The sequence below is a fragment of the Equus caballus genome, chromosome X (genome assembly GCF_041296265.1).
Source record: "Equus caballus isolate H_3958 breed thoroughbred chromosome X, TB-T2T, whole genome shotgun sequence".
Lineage (NCBI taxonomy): Eukaryota > Metazoa > Chordata > Mammalia > Perissodactyla > Equidae > Equus > Equus caballus.
This window is the reverse complement of record NC_091715.1, coordinates 129,028,671-129,054,276: the sequence shown is the minus strand read 5'-3', so window position 1 is coordinate 129,054,276 and position 25,606 is coordinate 129,028,671. Positions and strand designations below refer to the sequence as shown.

The window sequence follows — 25,606 nt, the reverse complement described above, 5'->3', positions numbered from 1 at the left end:
AAAAAAAAGAAAGAAACTGAGGTAGCTGAAAGGCATACATTCTGGAGAGCTCAAAAGGCAAAACATAAAAAATTGTATTCTAGCTTGGAATTTATCTTAATGAGCAAGACTCAATCAATGGAAAGTGACAGATGGGATAATTTAAAGTTCAAGTTTCCTTCTGTTTCTTTGTACGACAGAAAACAAACTTTTTAAAAATCTTTTTTCTTCCCAGCTAGAGGGATCCTGAGACCCACAGGAAAAAGAGGGCACCATGTCCCTTTCTTCACAGCCCCTTCTCCCAAGTGATGGAGAAGAAGGAACAGAGTGCTCTCACTCCCTCTCCTTAGGCAGGGAGCTTGCGCTAGGGGACAGAAGGAGGGTACATTTTTGGAGGGTTTCAACTCATGCTTTTGTAGTCTTTGGACATCACCTTGACTTGTGACCCAGCAAGTTCTTTAGCTGACAGAAATGTGTACAGATGTTCAACAAAAGATGTGTACAAGAAGTGACTGCGTAGAGTAAGGAAGAAGTAGAAAGCCTAGTTAGGAGCCTATTAGAATAATCCAGGAGAGTGGTAATGGAGGGTTTGACAAGTGCAGTAACAGTGGAGGTGCAATGACCTGGTCACATTCAGGTTCTTGTTGAACATAGAGCTGAGGATTTGCTGATGGAGTTAATGTGGGGCATGAAGGAAACAGAGGAGTCAAGGAGGACACAAAGGTGTTTGGCTTGAAGAATAGGAAGGAAAGAATTGCCATTTACCAAAATAAGGAAGAGAGGGAAAGGAGATTTGGGAGGAAGAAAACACAAAGTCTTAATAAATAAACCCTTCACAAATAATAAATAATTCTATTTAACAGAGTAAACCTATGAAATCAGAGAAACTAAGTTTCCCGTAAGTGTTCCAATATATAAACAATAGATAAACCTAGTAAGAGCTCTACTTAAAATTCCAACTCTAAAGTCATTATTCAATTACGTATTTTAAATGGGAACAACAGGAGCCACAGCGTCTTTGGGCCGAGCTGTCGTGGGCAACTAGAGGGGCTGACCTGCAGCACTACCTCATAAAACACACGAATTATTAAAGAAATTGAAGTGAGTGTCATCGCCCTAATCAAGTGGTGCATTATGTGCATATAAGTGATTATGATGTTAGAGAAAGTGATGTAATGATCAGAGTGGTAATTTGATTTTGGTGTTGATAGTAGACTAAAAGCAAATTCCTATGGTAAAATCATATAACCCCTCTTTTTATCTTTTTAACATCTATGGAGATGACTGTATGATTATCCTCTTTTGGTCTCTTAAAATAGCAAATTAAGAGAGTTCTTAACATTTAACCTTCTTTACATTTCCTGGCCATAGTCATCATTCTTTGAAGATGCAGCTCTGGATTATGTTGGCTAATATTTTGGGCTTTCCTATTAATGTGGCAGATATGTGTGGCCTGGGTGCCAACAACGTCTGGCTGAGAGATGCATGAATAAGCAGGAAAATGTGTTCTCACAACCTCACACAAGGGGCATCCAGAGGCCAAGGGTCCTCTGAGGAACTAGGAAGGGCAAGTGAGTAGTGGGCAGGAAGGGCACGCACCAGGCACACTCTTCAGCTCCAGAGCACTGGAACTCTCCCCTCTCCACCGGAAACGGGCTCCACTCTCAACATATAGAGCCAGGCGTCCTGGGCTCCTCCCCTGGTCCCTGACTTTCGCCCAAGACTAGCCTTGGGACCTCGGCCCCGCCCCTCTGGTTCCGGCCCCACCCCTCAGTCTGTGACCCCGCCTCCTCGAGCAGGCCTTAGGACCGCCTCTGCGTCCTCCCTGTCCCATGCGTGCACTCCATCTGGCGCCTGCGCACTAGCAGCCACCGGCTTGTGGGCGGAGCCCGCGCAGGCTCCAGGTACCGCCCATGGCCGCACCTGCCCCTGCCCTGGGCCCGCCTCCGCGGACATGAACTTCCGGTGATGTCTGAGAATGTCTAGATCAGTGGTAATGCGATTCCACAGTGTTTGGTAAAGACTCAAAGCAAATGCCTCAGGTAAAATCATACCCACTGACCTGAAATAAGGCTAAACAGAGACACGGGATATTTGTCTCTGCCTCCATCTTCTGACCCAGCTCTCCAGGTGGACGGTGACTTCAGGCTGCCTCAGCTGCTGAGTCCACACTGCCCCAGACCTCAGTGACGATTCTGAGCTCACCTGTCTTATGCAGAACCTGAGAGACGTAAGGAAGCAGATAGCAGGAAGGGGAAGGAACATTCTCTCTGGGAGGAACAGCTCCGTTGGGCACACCTTTCCCCAAACGCTCCCAGTCCCCACCCGAATAACTGCTTGCTCCCTCTGCTCGGTGTGCCTGCCCTTGATTTCTCTGCGTCCCACTTGCTCTGGGTCTTGCATCAATGATCCTCCTTCTTGAACATCATCACTCTCTCACTCAGCAGTCGATCCTCCACCTCTCAGAGCTTCTCAACCTCGAAAAATCCTCTAAATGGCACAGTCCTTCCTCTCTCCTTGCACTCCCCAACCAAACGGATGGGAAACGCACCTCGTCCTTGCTCCCTCTCCTTCCTCACTGTCCCGGACTCCTTAACACTCAGAGCCTAGATCTGATCCCCCCATTGTACTGGCCTGCACTCAAATAACACAAATGAACATCTCATTATTAAATGCCACTGCTGCTTACTTCTCCATCACATCTGACCTCTCAGAAGCATTTGGTGACTTCTTGAAATTCTTTCCGCACTTACTGTCCCCAATATTTACCTCTCACGGCCTCTGCTTACTCTCTAACAAACCCTTCTCCATCTCCTGCTACCTACAGGTGGGCTTCTTCAAGACTCTGTCTTCAGCATAAAAAAGGTACAATTGAGAATTTTCGTATGATCCCTGTTTTGTAATAGGAAAAAATGTATACGTGTGTATAGAAAACTGACTGGAAGGGAACATATAAAAATGTTTATAAATGTTTTTCAAAAGTAAAAAGCAAACAAAAATAAAAATCGAAGTGGTTCACTCTGGATGAGTGACATTAGTGTTCATTTTTAATTGTCTACTTTATGCCTTTATAAAATTACAAGCTCTTTTCAGTATAAAAGTCACCAGTTTTATAATCAGAAAGAGCACACATCTTCAAAAGAAATGAAAAAATTCAGGTTACATAATATTAACATAGTGTAATGCTTATAAGGTTAGTAAAAGAAATGAAAATAAATTTCATACACAGTATGCATATATATAAGTTTATACATATATAAATCTGCAAAGGAAAGACTAGATGAAAATAAAGCAAAATGTGAAAAGTGTTTCAGTTTTTATGGCAAGAATAAAGTTAATTTTTCCTAATAATCTCCATTTTCAATATCCCCCTGATGAATATCTGTTTACCTTCCCTCACATACAAATAAATTTCACGCCATTCTAGAGTGCTGTGAGGTTAAGAGCCCACAGGCTATAGATCACATACACTTGGGTTGCAATTGTGCCCCTGCAACTTACTAGCAGTGTGTCCCAGGGCAAGAACTTTTGCGAGTTGTTCCCAGCTATCTAATTAGAGGAAGTCTCTAATCATCTAATGACATTGGCATGTGATTGAGTGTGAAACACAGCAATCACACCCCTTTAATAGAGTATGTGCTCAACCCAAAGGCCTGAATTTAATTATGAACTATCAGACAGCGTAGGATGCCCACAGGAAGATATTTTGTGTAATCCTTGTGCATCTGTGTGTTATGCATTGTGTGCATCTGTGTGTTATACGTTGTGTGTGTGCTTCAGCCATGTCCTATCTGAGCATCACCCTCACTGTTTCTAAAGGCACTTTTAATGTTCAACAGAGGTGAATGTTTGTCAGAAACATAACATTTAGTCAAAGCCTTTTAATAAACAAAACTGACCGAAGTGGGAATTCGCTAGTGGGATAGCTACCAATGACAGAGACATCCAGTGTGAGTTAAACCACTGGGACTTGGAAGAACACATTTTCCTCCGAGCCCTCCTGTCTAGACTGTTGACTACTTTCGTATTGTCACACATAGGTCTAGAAGACCTGCCAACTTGATCTGCAATTCCATGACTAGGTATATACCCAACAGGAATACATATATACTTTCACCAGAACACGTGCTACAGGGATTTTGAAAGATTTTATTTTTTCCTTTTTCTCCCCAAAGCCCCCTGGTACATAGTTGTACATTCTTCATTGTGGGTCCTTCTAGTTGTGGCATGTGGGACACCGCCTCAGCGTGGCTTGATGAGCAGTGCCATGTCCACGCCCAGGATTCGAACCAACGAAACACTGGGCCGCCTGCAGCGGAGCACGTGAACTTAACCACTCGGCCACGGGGCCAGCCCCTACAGGGAGTTTTATAGCTGCATTATTTGTAAAATGCAACACTGGAAACACCCAAATGAGCATCAGCATCAGTATGGATAAATCCATGGTGCTCTATTTGTACGAAAAAATCCTATACAGCAACAAAAATCAAATCAACCAAACTTCATGCAACAATGTGAATGATTCTCACAAACATGATGTTGAGTAAAGAAAGCAGACCAAAAGGAAAATATCTGTGTCACTTCATTTAAATAAAGCTTAAAAACTGGTAAAACTCTGGTGTCTGAAGCCAGGATGGCAGTTAGTTATCACTGGGTAGGAGGAAGGGAGGAATAGATGGGAGGGAGCCCAGCTGGTGCCAGTGTTCTTTCTTGGGTGGGATTTCATTCCATTTCTCTTTGAGCTTTTTTCAGAGTATCGTATGTCACAATAACAAAAATGTTTTGTTTTCTCAACAAGCAGAGCATCTCTGTAGTATTTAGGGATGCAAGCTTAGGTGGGAAAACAAACAAACAAATAGCAAATTTGAGAGGGAGGAAGAATATTGTGAATAACTGGGGCCAGATGTAGGGTTTTGAGTTTGCCGGAAAGTTGCATTTCTTTGTCTGGATGATAGTTTCAGGATTTTCTTTGTGATATATCATTGAGTTGTGCATATGTGTGATGTATGCATGTCTATATTTCACAATTACATGCAGGAGCGTATGTGTGTGGGTGCTCAGGACTTGGATGCGGACTTGACTTTCTGGATCATATGAGAGCAGGTGAAACACAGGTTCAACCTTCTCCCAAATACTCGGAACATCACTCCCACATTCTATCCAAGAGGACTAAAAGGCTTCGTCATTTCCAGCCCATATCCTCCCAAACTCTGAACCCCATTCCCTCATTCTGTTCCAGCCATTCTTCCCTTGTATTTCTTAAACATGATAAAGTGATTACCTCAGACACTTGGTTTTTTCCTCAGGCTGAGAAATGAAAAATCCAAGGGCCCTTGAGGCAGTGGGAATGAGGGGATTTGTTGACTAGTTATGGAAGTTGGCAAAAGAAGCTAGTAGTGAAGAGGATTTGGACTGAGTAGGGGATGTTGGGCTTCCTTGTCCTCTGGATAGCATGTAGATTTGGCCAACAAGAGGCAGGAGGCAGAAATTAAAGAGTGGAAGGAGAGAGTATTTTGGGGACACGGTGTGAGGCACTCTCCACAGCCTCTGGTCCCTGAGGTACACGTGCACCAAGAATTTCACTATGTTAAGGCCAAATCCAGTCTCCAATCATACCTTTTGAGAAAAGTCCCCTTAGGAGAACCATAGCCAAATTTCTCTCTCTCTCCCCCCACCCCCTCCCCAGTTAGCCTCTCCCCATTTGAATTTCTTACATGCGATTCTGACTGCGGAAGAGACAAATCACACCCTCCAAGTGGACACTTTGAGACCTCATCCCCCAGTAGGTGAAGGGCATTTCCTCCTGTAAGCTCAGCTCACCACCGAGCCTCTGTGAAGAGCCTCCATGGCCTTCAACCCACCCAGACTCTCCCGTGTTAGTCCACGCCCTCCTGTGGGTGGGTGGTCAGAACTCACATGAGTGTGTGTGATTGCCTTCCTTCCCAGTCCTCCATGGATGGTCAGGGACCCCTGTGAGATGGGGGGTAGTCGTAGCCAATTGTTCTGGGGGTCAGCCAAGTCTGAGATGAGTGAGAACTCCACCTGAACATCCTGCTGCGCTCCTTGAGGCATCTTTACTACATACGTCCACGTTGAAGACTACTTGGCATGTTTCAGTTACCCTTGGCTACATTCCTCCCTGCTGCTTCTTTTTTCACTCACTATGTTGATTGTGAGCTTTACCCATGTTGGTACGTGAAGCTTTATGGTCTACATGTTACGTCTTCTCTTGGATGTCAGTGGACTGTAGGAGGTTGGCTATGATCGGTCTCTGCTTCCTGGTGTGTCTCCTTCTTGCCCTACCTTCTGGTCTCCAGCCTCAGGTCTTCCCTTTCCTCCAGCTCACAGCCTCTGTTTGCTCATGAGCAGTAGGTTATAGTCACCCACACAGGGGTGTTGAGACCCTCCCCTCCATTCCACGGCCACACCTGAGCCACTGAGAAGAGACTAGTGGCTATATTTGACAATGCCACAGCAGAGTGTGCACAGCCAAGGGGACAGGAACAGGGAGGAGGGTGAAAAGTGTTCTGCATAATTGTGTCAATTGTTGTGCATAATAAAGAGCTGGGAGAGACTGGGCTAAGGGGAGAGAGAACAACAGCCCCTGAGACATGGCTGGAGGAGGAGAGACAGGAAGGGTGTTGTAGAAATGCTCTACAAGCTGTGAGGACACAGACGATGGAGAAGGGAGGAGCGGGGAGAGAAATGCACCTGGAGTTTCCCTTTGGATCTCCCTGTACAGAACAAATAAGGGTCGTGCTTGGAATGTGTGATGGTTTGAACTTTTCCCCCTTGATCAGATGTAAGCTTACTCATCATCTAGGCTTTCTCACATCCCCTACCCCTTAGCTCTCCCTGTCCTTCTCTCAGCTTAGCCCTCACTTCTGAATGCCCCATTTCCTACAGTTCCCATTTCCAGTTTCTCCCAGTGAGACCTGACTTTCCCAGCACGTGCCTTTGGGAAGCCTTCTTTGTGGGAGTCCTCGCACAAGTCTTGTGGAGAAGGGCTGGCTTCGCTTCAGACAGATGACTTCTCTTCAGTCAGCTGTGGCCTGAACTGGTTTATTTCACGTGGCTCAAATAAGGGGCCCTGGGGATTCCACTTGTTTGGGGACGGTGAGAAGAGATTCCCTTTAGAAGGCCCTGAAGTTATGATCTTCCCACATTAAAATGCCTTGTGCTCTGATCTTTTAACATTAAATAGACAGCCAAGACACAGTGCTGCAGTTTCTAAATGACACTCTCATGAACATCAGAATAATAAAAAGGCAGGTGTCTTAAACCTCCCACCCGCTCAGGGCCTGTTCTCAATGGCTCCTCACCAGGGGAAGCAACTAGGTTTTAGAGGGGAGCACAGTGGAGGTCTCTCCAAAACGCCTAGGGAGAGGAGTCTGGGGTCTTGGAGCGACCTAGTACTTCATAACTATCCCCTTCCTGTTCTTCAGACTAAAGGCGGAAGAAATCTGATATGCAGCGTGATCTCACCACCTCCCAGAGTCTGAGAGCTCCTGCACAGAATGTCAGAAGGAATGGGCTCCCCTCTCCAGGGTAGCCCAGGAAAGCTGTATGGCCATGAAAACACATCAGGACAAATGGAGTGAAGACACAGCGTTTCTTTTAACAGCTGAAACAAGGTAGGGGTTTATTTTAGGTCTTTTTCGTTTCCCAAAAGTTCTGGGGAGGCATAACCCGCTAAGTCATGTGATTTTTTGGCAAAGGCCAGCTCCACCCTGGTGTGGCTCTTGCCAGCATCCACAGCCACTTTGACAGATCCACATCACTTCTGTGCCTCCCCAGTTGCCTACTGAGTAAAAAGCTCACCATGTTTTTGCAGGCAAGGTTTTGGGGCTTTAAGTATTCAGGTCTCTTCCTCAGGATGCTCAGTGTGGTGCTGCTGGGCTTAACTTCAGAGTCTCCTGCATCCATGACTGGTTGACACCACAGATGGATTCAGGAAGAGAGGACAACCGAGAAAGCCTGAAAAAGATGATGAAACCCACTTAATCCAGTGTAGCCAAGGGCCTCTTCCCCCTGCAGTCTCCCCGCCACACTCACACTTATTTCCAGCATAGACATAAGAGATTGCTTTGCCGCATCATTGACTTGAAATGCCAACCTTATCATTCTTTCATTCTGTTATATTCTGCATATATTATATTCTGTATGAATCTGTGTTAAAAATCTCTATTCTGTTCCATTGACATATTTTCCAATCCTGTTTTAATTGCTAAATCAATAGTGTAGATTTTCCTACGTTGGAGGGCAATGTCACTATCATGGCTACTCCTACATATGTTCTCCTCTGTTTTATTGAATAATCAGCTCATTTTACTTCATGGCAAAATCCTGTTAAGGTTCATCCCTGAATTCGGAGATTTATTTTGGGAAGCATTTATAAGATTACAGTAATTAATTTTCCTATTCAGGAGGAATTGGTATTTTTAGTGTCAAAACAGGAAACTCATAAAAAGGTTTCATGCATTTTTCCCTCTATTTTAAAAAAAGAAATTCACAAGTGTTTTATGGACAGTGTGAACTAAATTTATTATTTCTATTATTTCACATTTTATTCTTAAGGAAGTATATAATATCTTCTTTTGTATGTTTCACTTGTATCCAATCTTACTTTTTTGTAAAATATTTCGGTGATTGACTTGGTTATTCTAAAGAGACATTCACTTAAGAAGAAAAAGGCATTTTTTCCAATTTCCTTATTTAAATGAATTATAAATATATGAATAATATGACATAAAATGCAGCTATTGAAAGAGATGAAGGGGTTCTCTATGTACTGACATGGAAATGACCTCTAAGAAATGGTAACTGAAGAAAGAAACTTGAAACCGGTATGTATCTTAACATCCCATTTGTCTTTCTTCACAGAGTCATCCATAGCGATAAAAGTAAATGCAAAGAATAAGATCGGAAAACTTTACAAAAACTGCTAAGGCAGCTCTTCTGGTGTAGGGGTGTAAGATGGTGGAGTCTAGCAAAGGAAGGGGGATTATCAGTTGATCTCTTTAAATGTAATTCTTACTTGTATTTTCTAAAACAAGAATGTAAAAATATGTGTAAGTCAATTCTGTCAAATTCGCTCAATAAACCGAGATTCCTCAGAAGCATAGATTTGAGACACAGAGAGGTACAAACACCAAGGCAGGTTGACCCAGGCACAGCCTCTGTCCTCCAGGGAAGGGAGCTCAGAAGAAAGGCACCCAAAGCCCCAAACAAACGAAAAGTGAACCAGCCTATAAGTGGAGTTCCAAGCAAGAGAGCAGACGTAGCCAGGGCAGGGTCTCTGCCCTGTCTGTGACTGTAAGAGGTTCTCATTCGGGAGGGAAAGAGGAGGTGATGACACCTCTTCTCCAGTCTCTTAGGCTCCCTAGGCCTCCCCTTCTTCCCAGGAGTACATATGGTAACAACAAGAGTAACACCACCAGCAATACCAGACCTCTGCTCAGGGGTTCTGCCTCCAGGCACTTCCCCAAGGGCTTTACATCCTGCAGCTCAGTGGACCTCTAACAGCTTGTTGGGGCCACTGCCACGCCCACTTATCCAGGACAGGGAACTGAGGCACAGGAAAGGTATGTAACTGGCCCCAGGTCACATAGCTGGTATGTGGCAGAACCTGGATATGAACCCAATTTGTCTGGCTTCAGCGCCCCAGCCCCCACCCCTTCAGGATGCCTCCTCTTGATCCTTGTGGAAGGCAAGGAAACAATCTTTGTCCTTCCATTTGGTTGAACACTGAACACATATCTCAGTGTCTTTCCATGGTTCTCTATGGGATGGGAGGAAACCTGGGTGACTGAGCCTTCCCTGCCACTCAAGGAAGGGCGTGTGGCCTGCGTCCCTCTTACAGGCACCTGTGCCTCAATTTCCTCAGTGGTTATGTGGGACTGAGGGGGCAGCCAGCGCGGGGCCAAGTCACATCTCCTCATAACAGTCATTTTAGTTCCTCAGGGGAACAGCTCCATAAAGCACACAAAGCCCTGTCCTCACCATTATCCCTCTGACATCCCGTCAGAATCCATGTCCTACCTCTAGACAATACACACACGGGTCACACTTCAATGTTAACTCTATAGTTGTTCCATATCAGAGACTCGCAAGGTAATACGGCATGAGAAGTACGACCACTCAGCAGAAATTTCTACAATTAAACACCCCATTTATGTGTACTGTGTATTATAAATGTAGTAATCTCAGAACTGTGGCCAAGGCTGGATGCAGAGATGGGGAAAGAGCAGAAACTCCTACCGGGAGCTGAGTTCCCTCACACCTCTCTCTGAGTGATTGGATCTTGAGGCCACAATCACTGTCCGTCGCCCAGTGGACCTGTTGAAACACAGAGAACACTGTGAGGACATTTTGGTAACTCCTCCCACAGGAGAAGTTGGAGTGGAGGGATTTTGCTCGAGCCAAGGAAGAGCTCTGAGGCCAAGCTAGCTGAGTATCCTATCCAGGGAACAGCTGTGGAGATGGTACCCAAACATAGGTAGTATGTGCCCTCTCTTCCAGCACCTCTCACTCATCATATTCAGCTCTGAACATGGAGTAACCCACATGGTTGTGGCCATGCTCGGATCCTGTGAAGGGATGTGATTACTAGGTTCTGAACGACATTGTGATTTGTCATCACTTCTCTTGGTGCTTAACCCATCAGGCCCTGGGACTCAGGGAAAGAGTGGGAGGAGGAGAGATGGAACTTTTCCTTTCCCTCGTTGCCTTCCCTTCCAGGTCAGTTGCTGCTCCTGCAGGAACAGTGTCTGCTCAGTAGGATGGGAGAGAAAACATCCTGATAAACCAAGATAATGTGGCATCTTTATCTGCCATCAACAAACTAATTGAACTAATGAACTCCAACCCTGCTGGGTAATGGGAGGGTGAGAACTGTCATTTGTCCAAAGTGGTAAAAATACATAACATGCAGAAGTGGTTAGGAACACAGGCTCAAGAGACAGGTGGTTTGATTTCCACTCTCAGTTCTGTGTGACCCTGGGCAAGTCTTTTAACCTCCCTGATCCAAAGGTTCCCCCTTTGTAAAGTGGGGATGACAACAATACTTCCTTCCCTTAGGAGTTTGTGAGGATTAAATGAGAAGATACTGCTAAAGCACTCAGAACAGCGTCTAGCAGGCAGGTAGTGCTCAGATGACCTTAGCATTCATCATTGTGGTCATCTCAGCCAACCTCTCTGGTTTCAGCAGTTTCAGTTGGATACATATTCAATCCCTTCGGAGTTCACCTCCCCAGTGGCACAGCTCCCTCCTCTCCGTCCCATTTCCAAAGAAGAGGTCTTGGGCTAAGGCAAAGCTCGTGATCCTCACAGTATCAGAAGGGGCAGGGCTCCTGAGTCTCAAGCTGGTCTCCACACCATGGCTGATGGTCAGGCCCTCGGCTGTGCAATTACTTGTGTTCACTCAAAAGAGGATGTTCCATTTGTGTCCCTGGAAGTTCTGCCAGAATCTGGTCTTGAGAACTTTAGCTGAATTATTCAGCCTGCTCCATATGCTCAGAGAAGTAGGACAACTACCCTTGCAGCCATGCCTGAGCTCAATTCCAGTTCTCACAGGGCCTGGGGATCCCGAGGTCTGCCTGTGACCCAGATGGGCGCCAGTCTGGGCATCTGGGCTCGAGGTGCTGCTGCTAGTGATACTGGTGGTGCTCAGGGAGTCGTTACCCTAAGCAGGGACAAAACCATGAGATTGCATAGTCTACAGACACACTGACCTGCAGCCTCTGCCCACAGTGTTGTTGGTGGCAGAGAGGTATGTGTGTGTCCTCAGGCAAGAAAATACATTTCTATTAATGCAGCACGGGGCACTGATGTAAAGGTGAGTTTCATGTCCAATTGGAGCAAGAGTGACTATACCAGCAGCAACACCCTGATATTTAAAGGGTAATTGTATACTGCATATAACTGGTATGACATTTATCATTAATTTATAAGGATCCTGACATAATAAAAACATTCTGCTCTCTTACTTTGGAAATCAACTTGTTGTTAGAGCACATTTTCCCAGTTTACCTTGTTGGGTTAGTAACACAAGCACTGACACAAAGTAAATGTGTGTCCAAACCCCAGGGCTGACACAAGCTGTGAGTATGTGGGCCGTGTGTATTGATTTATCTTAGCCACATTTCTTTATCTGTAAACTGAAGGTTACAATTGTTCCTACCCATAATTTGTCAAGGCAAAGTCTATAATAAAGTGCTTTACTCCAGTTTTGATGTTTGCTGACAGATTTCAAGCCCTGCTACCCCCCTTCCTTCTTCCCTACATGTGGGTAAGCTGATAAGAAAGCTTCCTGCCTTTGATGCAGGCCAGAAGTTCAAACCATGCCAGCCCCACCCAGTCGAAGTAAAATCCCTCACCCCAGCTCCATCTCCTACACACAATAAAGCCCCAAAGCCAATCTCCTTTCCCAGTTCTCTCAAGCCATTTTCCGACCAACCTGGGGAGACTGCCCTGCTCTCCTCAGAAAGCCTCAGTATGTGAGTAATAGTCCTGTTAATACTGCCTCAGTGCACGTATGGCATTGTCAGTCTTGGTATCTAAACCAGATTTTGGGTTGAGCAGCATAGAGAGCAGCCTGAAAGGATATCCAGTAACTCCTGGAAAAACAAAAACCTGGATGAGGGGGACAAAAACCAAACAAGAGGTTCACAGTTTTACCCAACTGGAAATCCAAAATTTACTAAAAGAGCTTATACAACAAGCTGAATAGATTATGCTAATCGGCTTTCTCTCTTCTACAACACGGGTTCTGAATTAACTTTAGCTTCTGTTTAAATCCACCAACTGGCAAACTTTCATGGCCTTAATCAGTACTGGGCTTAGGAAACAAATACACTTATACCTGGGGATCTTCATTAAAATTTAAAAAGATACCTATTATACACTTAGGAGAGAGTTACTAAACATGAAATAAGAGAACAAACATATGTGCCTCACCCTAACTGTCAGAACTGTTGCCTTGTATAAATTCCCCCATAGTCAAATGCCCATTAGCCTAAAATATGCTATAATGGGCATGGATGTTCCGATTCAATGAATCACACATTAAAATTAAGTCTTTGGCACAATTGGCTTTACAAAATGGCACCCCTTGGACCTTCCATCCCACACAAAATAGTTAATACAGCCCTATATAAATTAAAACAGGTATTATGGGTTGAATCCCCACTCCAAAATAATATATGGAAGTGCTAACCCACTGTATCTTGACAGGGACCTAACGCTACTGGTCCCATGTTTCCCTGCCAGCCCAATATAGCCAGGTGCAAATTATAAGTTAACTGTACAAGGACATAAGTGTACCTTGCCCTGGGATTATTCTCACTCACAATTCCCAGACATGAGCCATTGCGTAGACCCAGAGCCCCTAGTATGCCAGGGCAGCCTTAGGAAAGGACCTCCTACAGCTCTCGTGAACCCTCCTGCTGGTCTTCCCCCAAACTCGCCTCAACAGATTGACTCTGGCAGCTGTGTAATGGAAAGCCGAACCATTGCAAAAGTTTCAGGGGCTGGCCCAATGGCATAGTGATTAAGTTTGTGCACTCCACTTTGGCAGCACAGGGTATATGGGTTTGGATCCTGGGGGCAGACATATACATCGCTCATCAAGCCATGCTTTGGTGACGTCCCACATACAAAATAGAGGAATACTGGCACAGATGTTAGCTCAGGGACAATCTTCCTCACCAAAAAAAAAGTTTCAGAGACTGAATACTAGGTGTGAGTCAACCTAAATGACTGGCTGATGGCAGCAGGAACTGAGCCTGGAGTTCCCAGGTTAGCCAATACCAAATCATGAATAGGGTTTCATTTTCCTGCAGACAAAAATTTTCTGGTGACTTCTGTCTGGGTTTCAATCTTGTCTGTGTGACCTTGGAGCTGTATGACCATTGGTAAGTGAACTGTGGTCAAAGGTTTGATATTAGATGGCCCTGAATTCAAACTGTGCATTAACTATCATAATGCACTTTAGCAATTCTGGAGTCAGCAAGCAGTATACTTTCTCAGGTTCACTCCACTGCTTGTTGGTGGAATGTGAGCCTGAATCCTTCCTCACATACAGACCACGGCCTTGTAGGAAGACACAAGTCTCCGGCAGGTTCATAATAAAATCTCTAGAACAGGGCCTACCAGGGTGCCTGATAACCAGTTTTCCAAATACCCCAGGATTTTTTTCTCTTGGTTCAACACAAACTGCACTCCTTTGAGCATCCAGTGACTGAGAATAAGGGATCAGGTTTGCTACTGGGATTCAGTGAAGGACACTGGAGCATAGAGCTGAGGATTCAGTAGAGTGTGGAAGTCCCCCTGAAACACTAGCCATCATTCCCTTCCAGGGGCCTTCCCACACCCTCTTTCTCAGCTGAACCAGCCCCCAGGACTCCCCTTGGAAGCCCTAAGAACACCTCCTGCCAGTGTGAGACCTGTGGATCGTTACTACTGTTCCTTTTGGGTGGTTATTTTGCCAACCACACTTAACTGTCTCACATGCACGTCTTACTCAGTGCTCAACTGAAGACTCTACGGGAACCCTCGGCACATCATCAAAGCTCTGCCTCTCCATGTAGCCGTCTCCTCTCCAGTGCTCTGCCCTATGTATTCTAGTCTCTTCGTCCTCCCTAGACTCCCAGGTCTGTCTCCTCACCTCAAAGGAAATACTGGGCTCTACTTGGTTGCGCCTCTTGACACTGCAGTTTGGAAATCCTCTCATGCCAGTAATATGGGGCAAACTGGGGTTCACCTTATTTGTTTCCCCTCTGTTAGGGCGCACTGTTCTGTACTGTCTAACAAATATCTGAAAATAATTACTTTATATATTGTACCTGGATTTTTTATTGTTTTATGGAAAAGATTAACTCCAGTCTCTGTTACTCCAAGTTTGTTGGAAGCAGAAGTGTCAGGGTATGCAAGTCTGTACCCATTGGAATCAACGTGTGGTCAATAACTTTGCACTCCTGTTGACTGCCAGCTGCAGGAGAGCAGGACGCATGTTTGCTTTTGCTTCACTGAGTTGTAAGGCACTTATCACAGTGCCTGACTTGGGATTGGATCTCTAGAAAGACCGGTTAAATGAATGTAGAAATAAGTGAATAGAATTCTGTCTCCCTTGTCACATATGGGTCTTGTACCTTTCCCAGAATAAGTTACTTGTTATAGAATCATTTTATCTTTTTGTCATCTTCATCTAATATGCTTTCCTCCTCTCATTTCTTTTTTTTTTTTTTTTTTTTTTCAAACTAACTGTCCTGAGATTTTTTTTTTTTTTTTATTAATGTTATGATAGATTACAACCTTGTGAGATTTCAGTTGTACATTTTTGTTAGTCATGTTGTGGGTACACCACTTCCCCCTCCGTACCCTCCCCCCACCCCCCCTTTTCCCTGGTAACCACCAATCAGATCTCCTTCTCAATATACTAATTTCCACCTATGAGTGGAGTCATATAGAGTTCGTCTTTCTCTGACTGACTTATTTCGCTTAACATAATACCCTCGAGGTCCATCCACATTGTTGTGAATGGGCCAATTTCGTCTTTTTTTATGGCTGAGTAGTATTCCATTGTGTATATATACCACATCTTCTTTATCCAATCATTAGTTTCTGGGCATGTAGGCTGGTTCCACGTCTTGGCTATTGAAAATAATGCTGCAATGAGCATAGGGGTGCAACGGTCTCTTGAGATATCTGATATCAGGTTCTTAGGATAGATACCCAGTAATGGGATGGCTGAGTCATAGGGTATTTCTATTTTTAACTTTTTGAGAAATCTCCATACTGTTTTCCATAGTGGCTGTACCAGTTTGCATTCCCACCAACAGTGTATGAGGGTTCCTCTTTCTCCACAACCTCTCCAACATTTGTCGTTCTTGGTTTTGGATGTTTTTGCCAATCTAACGGGGGTAAGGTGATATCTTAGTGTAGTTTTGATTTGCATTTCCCTGATGATTAGCGATGATGAACATCTTTTCATGTGTCTATTGGCCATATTCATATCTTCTTTTGAGAAATGTCTGTTCATGTCCTCTGCCCATTTTTTGATCGGGTTGTTTGTTTTTTTGTTGTTAAGTAGTGTGAGTTCTTTGTATATTATGGAGATTAACCCTTTGTCGGATAAGTGGCTTGTAAATATTTTTTCCCAATTAGTGAGCTGTTTTTTTGTTTCAATCCTGTTTTCCCTTGCCTTGAAGAAGCTCTTTAGTCTGATGAAGTCCCATTTGTTTATTCTTTCTATTGTTTCCCTCAACTGAGGAGTTACAGTGTCCGAAAAGATTCTTTTGAAACTGATGTCAAAGAGTGTACTGCCTATATTCTCTTCCAAAAGACTTATTGTCTCAGGCCTAATCTTTAGGTCTTTGATCCATTTTGAGTTTATTTTGGTGTGTGGTGAAAAAGAATGGTCAATTTTCAATCTTTTGCATGTGGCTGTCCAGTTTTCCCAGCACCATTTGTTGAAGAGACTTTCTTTTCTCCATTGTAGGCCCTCTGCTCCTTTGTCGAAGATTAGCTGTCCATAGATGTGTGGTTTTATCTCTGGGCTTTCAATTCTGTTCCATTGATCTGTGGACCTGTTTTTGTACCAGTACCATGCTGTTTTGATCACTGTAGCTTTGTAGTATGTTTTGAAATCGGGGATTGTGATTCCGCCGGCTTTGTTTTTCTTGCTCAGGATTGCTTTAGCAATTCGCGGTCTTTTGTTGCCCCATATGAATTTTAGGATTGTTTGTTCAATTTCTGTGAAGAATGTTCTTGGGATTCTGATTGGGATAGCATTGAATCTGTATATTGCTTTAGGTAGTATGGACATTTTAACTATGTTTATTCTTCCAATCCATGTGCAAGGGATGTCTTTCCATCTCTTTATGTCATCGCCTATTTCTTTCAAGAGAGTCTTGTAGTTTTCATTGTATAGATCCTTCACTTCCTTGGTTAAGTTTATCCCAAGGTATTTTATTCTTTTCGTTGCGATTGTGAATGGGATAGAGTGCTTGAGTTCTTTTTCTGTTAGTTTATTGTTAGTGTATAGAAATGCTACTGATTTATGCACGTTAATTTTATACCCTGCTACTTTGCTGTAGTTGTTGATTATTTCTAATAGTTTTTCTGTGGATTCTTTGGGGTTTTCTATGTATAAGATCATGTCGTCTGCAAACAACGAGAGTTTTACTTCTTCGTTACCTATTTGGATTCCTTTTATTTCTTTTTCCTGCCGAATTGCTCTGGCCAGCACCTCCAGAACTATGTTGAATAGGAGTGGTGAAAGTGGGCACCCTTGTCTTGTTCCTGTCCTCAGAGGGATGGCTTTCAGCTTTTGTCCATTGAGTATGATGTTGGCTGTGGGTCTATCATATATGGCCTTTATTATGTTGAGGTACTTTCCATCTATACCCATTTTACTGAGGGTTTTTATCATAAATGGGTGTTGGATCTTGTCGAATGCTTTCTCTGCATCTATTGAGATGATCATGTGGTTTTTGGTTTTCATTTTGTTAATGTAGTGTATCACGTTGATTGACTTGCGGATGTTGAACCATCCCTGTGTCCCTGGTATAAATCCCACTTGATCATGGTGTATAATCTTTTTGATGTATTGCTGTAATCGGTTTGCCAAAATTTTGTTGAGGATTTTTGCATCTATGTTCATCAGTGATATCGGCCTGTAGTTCTCCTTCTTTGTGTTGTCCTTGTCAGGTTTGGGGATCAGAGTGATGTTGGCTTCATAGAATGTGTTAGGGAGTTCTCCATCTTTCTCAATTTTCTGGAACAGTTTGAGGAGAATAGGTATTAAGTCTTCTTTGAATGTTTGGTAGAATTCTCCAGAGAAGCCGTCTGGTCCTGGACTCTTGTTTTTGGGGAGGTTTTTGATTACCGTTTCTATTTCCTTACTTGTGATTGGTCTATTCAGATTCTCCATTTCTTCCTGATTCAGTTTGGGGAGATTGTAGGAGTCTAGGAATTTGTCCATTTCTTCCAGGTTGTTCAATTTGTTGGCATATAGTTTTTCATAGTATTCTCTTATGATCTCTTGTATTTCATTGGTATCTGTTGTGATTTCTCCTCTGTCATTCCTGATTTTATTAATTTGCGATTTCTCTCTTCTTTTCTTGGTGAGTCTGGCTAGGGGTTTGTCAATTTTGTTAATTCTTTCGAAGAACCAACTCTTTGTTTCATTGATCCTTTCTATTGTCTTTTTTGTTTCAATATCGTTTATTTCTGCTCTTATTTTTATTATTTCCCTCCTTCTACTGACTCTGGGCCTTGTTTGTTCTTCTTTTTCTAGTTCTGTTAGGTGTCGTTTGAGGTTGCTTACGTGAGCTTTTTCTTGTTTAGTGAGGTGAGCCTGTATTGCGATGAATTTCCCTCTTAGGACTGCTTTTGCTGCATCCCAAATGATTTGGTATGTCGTGTTCTCATTTTCATTTGTCTCCAGATAATATTTGATTTCTTCTTTAATTTCTTCAATGATCCATTGTTTGTTGAGAAGCGTGTTGTTTAGTCTCCACATTTTTGCACCTTTCTCTGCTTTTTTCTTGTAGTTGATTTCTAGTTTAATAGCGTTATGATCAGAAAAGATGCTTGATATTATTTCAACTCTCTTGTATTTATTGATGTTTGCTTTGGTTCCCAAAATATGGTCAATCCTTGAGAATGTTCCATGTGCACTTGAGAAGAATGTGTAACCTGCTGTTTTTGGATGAAGTGTTCTATATATATCTATTAAGTCCATCTGGTCTAATTTTTCATTTAATTCTATTATTTCCTTGTTGATTTTCTGTCTGGATGTTCTGTCCATTGGTGTTAATGGTGTGTTGAGGTCCCCTACTATTATTGTATTGTTGTTGATGTCTTCTTTTAGTTCTATTAAGAGTTGCTTTACAAATTTTGGTGCTCCTGTGTTGGGTGCGTATATATTTATAAGTGTTATGTCTTCTTGGTGGAGAGTCCCTTTTATCATTATATACTGTCCCTCTTTGTCTTTCTTTATCTGTTTTGCTTTGAAATCTACCTTGTCTGATATTAGTATAGCGACACCTGCTTTCTTTTGTTCATTATTAGCTTGGAGTATTGTTCTCCATCCCTTCACTCTGAGTCTGTGTTTGTCTTTGGGGCTGAGGTGTGTTTCCTGGAGGCAGCATATTGCTGGATCTTGTTCTTTGATCCATCCTGCCACTCTGTGTCTTTTGATTGGGGAGTTCAATCCGTTTACATTTAGAGTGATTATTGAGACGTGGGGGCCTACCACTACCATTTTGTGTCTTGTTTTCCGGTTTTCTTCAGTTTCCTTTGTTTCTCGTCCCATGGTTTAATCTGTTCTGATGTAGAGCTGCTACTCTCTGTTGTTGTCCTTCTACTTATCTCCTCTGCTCTTGGTTTTGTAGCCCCTTTCCTTTTTTGGATTTTTCAGGAATGAGGGTTTTCCTGAGGATTTCCTGAAGAGGAGGTTTTGTGGCAATGAACTCCCTTAATTTTTGTTTATCTGGGAAAGTTTTTATTTCTCCATCGTATTTGAAGGATATTTTCGCTGGGTAGAGAATTCTCGGCTGTAGGTTTTTGTCCTTCAGATTTTTGAATATATCATTCCACTCTCTTCTAGCCTGTAAAGTTTCTGCTGAGAAATCTGCTGATAGCCTGATGGGGGTTCCTTTGTAGGTTAGTTTCTTTTGCCTGGCTGTCCTTAATATTTTCTCCTTGTCGTTGACTTTTGCTAGCTTCACTACTATATGCCGTGGAGTTGGTCTTCTTGCATTGATAAAGTTTGGAGATCTATTGGCTTCTGTCACCTGAAGATCCATCTCCCTCACCAGATTTGGGAAGTTCTCAGCCATTATTTCTTTGAATAGGTTTTCTGCCCCTTTCTCCTTCTCTTCTCCCTCTGGTATACCTATAATCCTTACGTTGCATCTCCTAATTGTGTCTGATAATTCTCGGAGAGTTTCTTCATTTCTTTTAAGTCTTGCTTCTCTCTCCTCCTCTGCCTGCAACAATTCTATATTGCCATCTTCCAAATTGCTAATTCTTTCCTCCATATTATCGGCCCTACTGTTCAGAGCATCTAGATTTTTCTTAATCTCCTCTATTGTGTTCTTCATTTCCAGTATTTCTGTTTGGTTCTTCTTTATCGTATCAAACTCTTTTGTGACATAGCTCCTGAACTCGTTGAGTTGTCGGTCAGAATTCTCTCTTAACTCAGTGAGTATTTTAATGATGGCTGTTTTGAAGTCATCATCATTTAGGTTATATATCTCATTTTCTTTGGGATTGTTTTCTGTGTATTTGTTACTTTCTTTCTGTTCTGGAGATTTAATGTATTTTTTCATATTGCTTGATGATGTTGATTTGTGCCTCCGCATGGAGATAGAGTTTAGTTGCTCCTTTCACTTGTTTCAGCTGCTGCAGTGGGGGGAGCAGCTGTTTATACTTCACCAACCAGGAACCCTGTCCGTAGTTGCTAACTGGGCCTGGGCCCCTCTTCGTAGCCACAGTGGCCCTTTGGATTCCCTCCTCTGCCGTGGGGGCCGTCACGGGGGGCTTCAGGCTGCAGGTGCCTACTGTTGTTGCCCACCTAGATGCGCTCTCTCCTTGGGGTCTGCAACGGTGTTATGGGCTTTTCCAGCGGCCAGGGGTGGGATCACTTTTATTTGTCGCTCGGTTGCTGTCGGCACCCACCAAATCTCACTTGTCCTCTATGGGTCGCAGGAGAGCTATTGGCATCTTCTACAGTCTGTGGTTAGTACACCTAGCTATGCTGCTTTTGCCCTGGGGTCTTCCAGCCTTGTGGCTGGCGGCTGGGTGCCTTCTACTGGTGCTGTGCAGAGGCTTTCCCTAAGGCTTCTGTGAGCCTGTAGGGTTTCCCCCTAGGCTACTAAGCTGGGTCTCTGGAACTCTCTCCAGCCCCAGTCCTCTCCGAGATCTCCGGCAATCCCTAGCCTCACCGGGTGGGCAACGGCAGCTGGGGGTCGCCCCGCCCTCTGGGCTTCTCTCCGGGCCTCTGCCGGGAGCTCTGAATGCTCAGCGTGGCCCCTCTGCTACCGGCAGACAGAGAGTTTTGTCTGCTGCCTGGCGGAGCTCCGGCGCTTCCCCTCCGGGTCGCCGGACCCGCCTTTGAAAGTTCCCCCGCCCCGGTCCTCTCCGAGATCTCCGGCAATCCCTAGTCCCACGGGGCGGGCAACGGCAGCTGGGGGTCGCCCCGCCCTCTGGGCTTCTGTCCGGGCCTCTGCCGGGAGCCCTGAGTGCTCAGCGTGGCCCCTCTGCTACCGGCAGACAGAGAGTTTTGTCTGCTGCCTGGCGGAGCTCCGGCGCTTCCCCACCGGGTCGCCGGACCCGCCTTTGAAAGTTCCCCCGCCCCGGTCCTCTCCGAGATCTCCGGCAATCCCTAGTCCCACGGGGCGGGCAACGGCAGCTGGGAGACCTCCGTGCCCTCCGTGTCTCTCTCTGGGACCCTCCGGGCGCCCCGAGCACCAGGCCGGGTCTCCCCGCCAATGGCGGGGAGAGACTCTCCCCGCGGGCTCAGGTGTGCAACTCCAAAGTTTCCCTCTGCGTTTAGGAGCAATTGCGGGGGGTTTAAGTAGGGTTCTGGTCACCTGTTTCCACCGTCGCTCCTCTGTTGTGTTCTCGCTCCTGCCCTAGATGTGTGTGGATCCTCTGGGGGCGTCCGTTGGAAGAAAGCCGCTTGCGGGTACTAGGCTGCCCGTCGGGGTCGGAGAGTTTTCACCTATTTCCACATCCTCCCGGAGGAAAGTCCGTCCGCCTTCCGATGTATAGTCGCGTGGGTGTCTCAGACGTCCTGAGATGCTGTCTGGATATCCTTTGTCAAGCGATAAGTGTCCAAATAATTGTAGACTCGAAGGGCGAGAGACAAAGAGGACTACTCACGGCGCCATCTTGGAATTCCTCCTCTCCTCCTCTCATTTCTTAATTGATTTTTTTAAATCTTGTCATGATTTATCTTCCAGTAACATTTTGGTATAACCATATATAATATAACAAGACATTATCATTAACCATTGGATACAAAATAGCGCAAAAACCCCACACTTATAAATTTCAACAAGAAATAACGAAACTAGATTATAGCCCAAAAGAAATCCCAAAAGACAGAGTTCCTCAATTTGGTCAGAAATCTCCATGAAGCAGAAATGAATTGTCACAGAATAAACTAAGTGCAGAGTTCTTATTGATATATTTTTTCATACTCAATTAAAAATTTGAAAGGCCTTTTGAAGTTTCCTCCTTCTTTCTATTTAGCATTTTTTCAATATACCTAAAAGGGTGAGAGCAAAGGGTTGATAAAATTTTATATTCACAATGCAATTTCTAAAATCCAATAATTGTTCTCATTGTCTGCTTTAAATTCCCAACTCAGCTAGTCTCCATACTGTTGTTCCTTTTTCTACCCTGGAAAGCTCAAAAAAAGCGAAATGTTAATTAAACATGTAATTCATTAAAACAGTTCTTTAGAGAATTTCTTGACCATTTATTATTTAGATTTTTTACACTCTTAGTTGACTCATATATTTCTTTTAAAATGAAGGTTGGAATTAATCATTTTGATAAAATTAATTCTTTTTAGGTAAAAGACTAAATCTTTTCATATTTAACACAAAGGGAAAAATTAATGTTCCTTTGGTAAGTATAATATTTCTTAAACTATAACTTAAAATTTTAAAACAGGCTTATCTTATTTTGTATTGGAGATATGTTTCTTGCAGATGGAAGCACTAAGAAAATCAGTACTATTCAGTGATTACAGCATAAGCCTTTTGGAGATGCTTTCTAGGTGTCGTAAATATTATGTATGATCAACATATAATTAATATGCAATTCAAAGTTTATTACCTAATGTCTTTTTCCCCTCTGCCTTCTTTATAATTTGTTTAATAGTGGATTTCGCTAGGTCTGGAATATGACCCGCTCAGATACACCTGATGTTTACCCACTTAAAATCTGCATTTTTGGGGCCGGCCCGGTGGCACAGCAGTTAAGTGCGCACGTTCTGCTTCTCAGCAGCCCGGGGTTCGGATCCCGGGTGCAGACATGGCACTAGTTGGCACACCATGCTGTGGTAGGCATCCCACATGTAAAGTAGAGGAAGATGGGCACGGATGTTAGTTCAGGGCCAGGCTTCCTCAGCAAAAAGAGGAGGACTGGCGGTAGTTAGCTCAGGGCTAATCTTCTTCGAAAAAAGAAAAAAATCTGCAGTTTTAGCAGCCTTTAATCATCAAAGTAATTCCTTCTTTGATTATGCAAACTACTTGCTGTGGAGCAGCAGACCACAATCGGAAACTAGAAAGTCAGTGGCAAAAGTCCTCCACAGAGTAAACAAAACAAACTTGTTATGGACAGAATGTTTGTGTCCTCCTCAAAATCATATGTTGAAATCCTAACCCCTAATATGCTGGTATTAGGAGGTGGGGGCCTTTGGGAGGTGACTAGGTCATGAGGGTGGAGCCCTCATGAATGAGATTAGTGCCTTTATAGGGAGCTGAAGAGACCAGAATTCTCCTCTTCTGTCAAGTGAAGACACAGCAAGAAGACCTCTGTGTATGAACCAGGAAGTGGGCTCTCACCAGACACTGAATGTGCTGGCATCTTGATCTTGGACTTCCCAGCCTCTAGAACTATGAGAAATAAATTTGTGTTGTTTATAAGCCACCCACTATATGATATTCTGTTAGAACAGCCTGAATGGACTAAAACAAAACCTGTTGGCAAGTGCCTCTCAAACTGGGCAAAGTGATTCTGTTTTGGCTGGTTTGCATTCACAGAGTCTTGTTTCTTTCTGTGTCTACTTATCCTTGTACTCTTGCTGCCCATTGTGTTTAAAAATATATTTATAAGAATAATTTGAGACCTAGAATGCAAGCACCTTCCTCCAGAGAGAATTTTCTTTTGCTTCTGCCAGATGCCTGGGGTCATTACTACATAGGATCTAAGAAAACCAAGTTCAAAACTTGAGGTCCACTACAAGACCCAGGGCCTTTGAAACTCAGCTATAATTCCACCCAAGATTAAGTCTACTTCCTGTTCTTACAAACCATTAGGCTGTAACAACCCAGAGGCCCAGACTATTGCTGGTAGGGCTGGAATCCCCACGTTGTATGGCTCTGGATGCTTTCGCCTTGTCAGACAAGGATGTCAAACCTCACTAGGCTGACAATTTCCCTTAGGGAAATAGTAACTTCCATGCTCCTGCACTGATTAGATTCCTATTTTCCTCTCAATTTTAAAATTCAAAATGATATGTAAAATTTCAAATATACAGAGAAATTGAACAAATAGTACCATGAACACCCAAATATTCACCATCTAGACTCAACAATCATTAACATATTGCCGTGAACATTGTGCTGAACCTTTCAAAGCCATTTTCCAATCTCATGACACTTTATTCCTAAGTTTTTCAGTATATATCTCCTAAAAACCAGCACATTCTCCTACACAAACATAAAACCAGGTTTCCTCCCCAGCAAGTAAGGTGCTTGAAAGTCATTACTCTCATCCTCATAACAAGAAAAAGATGAACAAACTAAAAATCAACAATGCTTTACAAAAACATTACAGAAATGATGTCACAAGGCAAACCACTGCCCCAAACATTGGAGTGAGAGGTAAATGTAGAGAATCTCAGCTTACAAGGAGCAGAAGCCCAGGAAAAGCTAGCTCCTGCAGCCACACACACACATCCCAGAATTCCTCCTGATCTATCAAGCAATGCCTCTCTCCAGGATCTATACCTCTTTCTGGGAGTGTTTCTGGAGTGAAGGGAGGAAGGAGCAGAAAGATGGGTGTCTCCACACAGCAGGTCACCAGGCTCTGGCCACTGAGCGCCACCCTGTGCTTCTGGGCAGCGAAGAAGGAGCCAGGCTGCTCAGGCCCACATCCCACTGCTGCCTCTCCTTGGCTTAGGGCACTCAGGCGAGTTCTCCACCTCCTTTTGCCTCTGATTCCTCGTGTACAGAACGTGAAGTGCTCAGCACAGTCCCCAGCACAGAGTGCACACTCCACAGTTGTCAGCGATTACTAACACATACCTGAAGGAAACAGCCTGCCTTCGTTCTCCCCAGCGCTCTCATTTTCTTCACGCTGACACCTGAGAAAGGACAGACCGTGGTCTCTACACTCCCGTCATGACCTATTGCTGCCCCGATGCACTCACAACGGCCGGCGATGGTCTGAGCCCGGGAGCACTTCCAGCCCACTGCGCTGGGCCCCCGCGCCCCCCACTCCCTGTGGACCTCCCTCAGTGCCCCAGCACTGCTCTCACCTGGTTCTCCTCCTCGTCCTGCTTGTTCCCTCTGCAGGACAAGAAGTGCACACAGACTTCACCCACAGGGCCCACTGTCTGTCACCAGGATTGCTGGGCAGTGCCCTCTTAGCTGGTCTCTCTGCTTCACCCCGAGGCCAACTCCAGCCTCCTCACCACCAAGCAGCCACAGGGCTCCTAGCAACATGCAATTCAGAACTTGTCACTCCTCTAAGAAGGCAAGCCTTCAGGGACTTCAGATCTCACGTACAGCAAAAGCCAAAGAATTTCTAGTGGCCTACAAGGCCCTGCACAGCCTGGCTCCCTGTTACCACTCTGACCACATTTCCTGCTACTCTAGCTCTC

At 44.2% G+C, this 25,606-nt stretch overlaps 2 long non-coding RNA genes across 2 annotated transcripts in view; one reads left to right on the top strand and one right to left on the bottom strand.

The window, feature by feature from the left end:
* LOC138921814 (uncharacterized) overlaps positions 1-7,556 on the top strand; it is a 12,646-nt gene extending 5,090 nt beyond the window's left edge. Inside the window, exon 3 of the long non-coding RNA XR_011434676.1 lies at positions 7,425-7,556. This is a non-coding gene — a long non-coding RNA (uncharacterized lncRNA). The remainder of the gene's footprint in view (positions 1-7,424) is intronic.
* On the bottom strand, positions 2,042-25,606 carry LOC138921815 (uncharacterized). The gene is made up of 3 exons (XR_011434677.1): positions 25,262-25,606; positions 7,801-7,956; positions 2,042-2,200 (listed from the first exon to the last, which is right to left on the bottom strand). It is a non-coding gene; the product is annotated as an uncharacterized lncRNA (long non-coding RNA).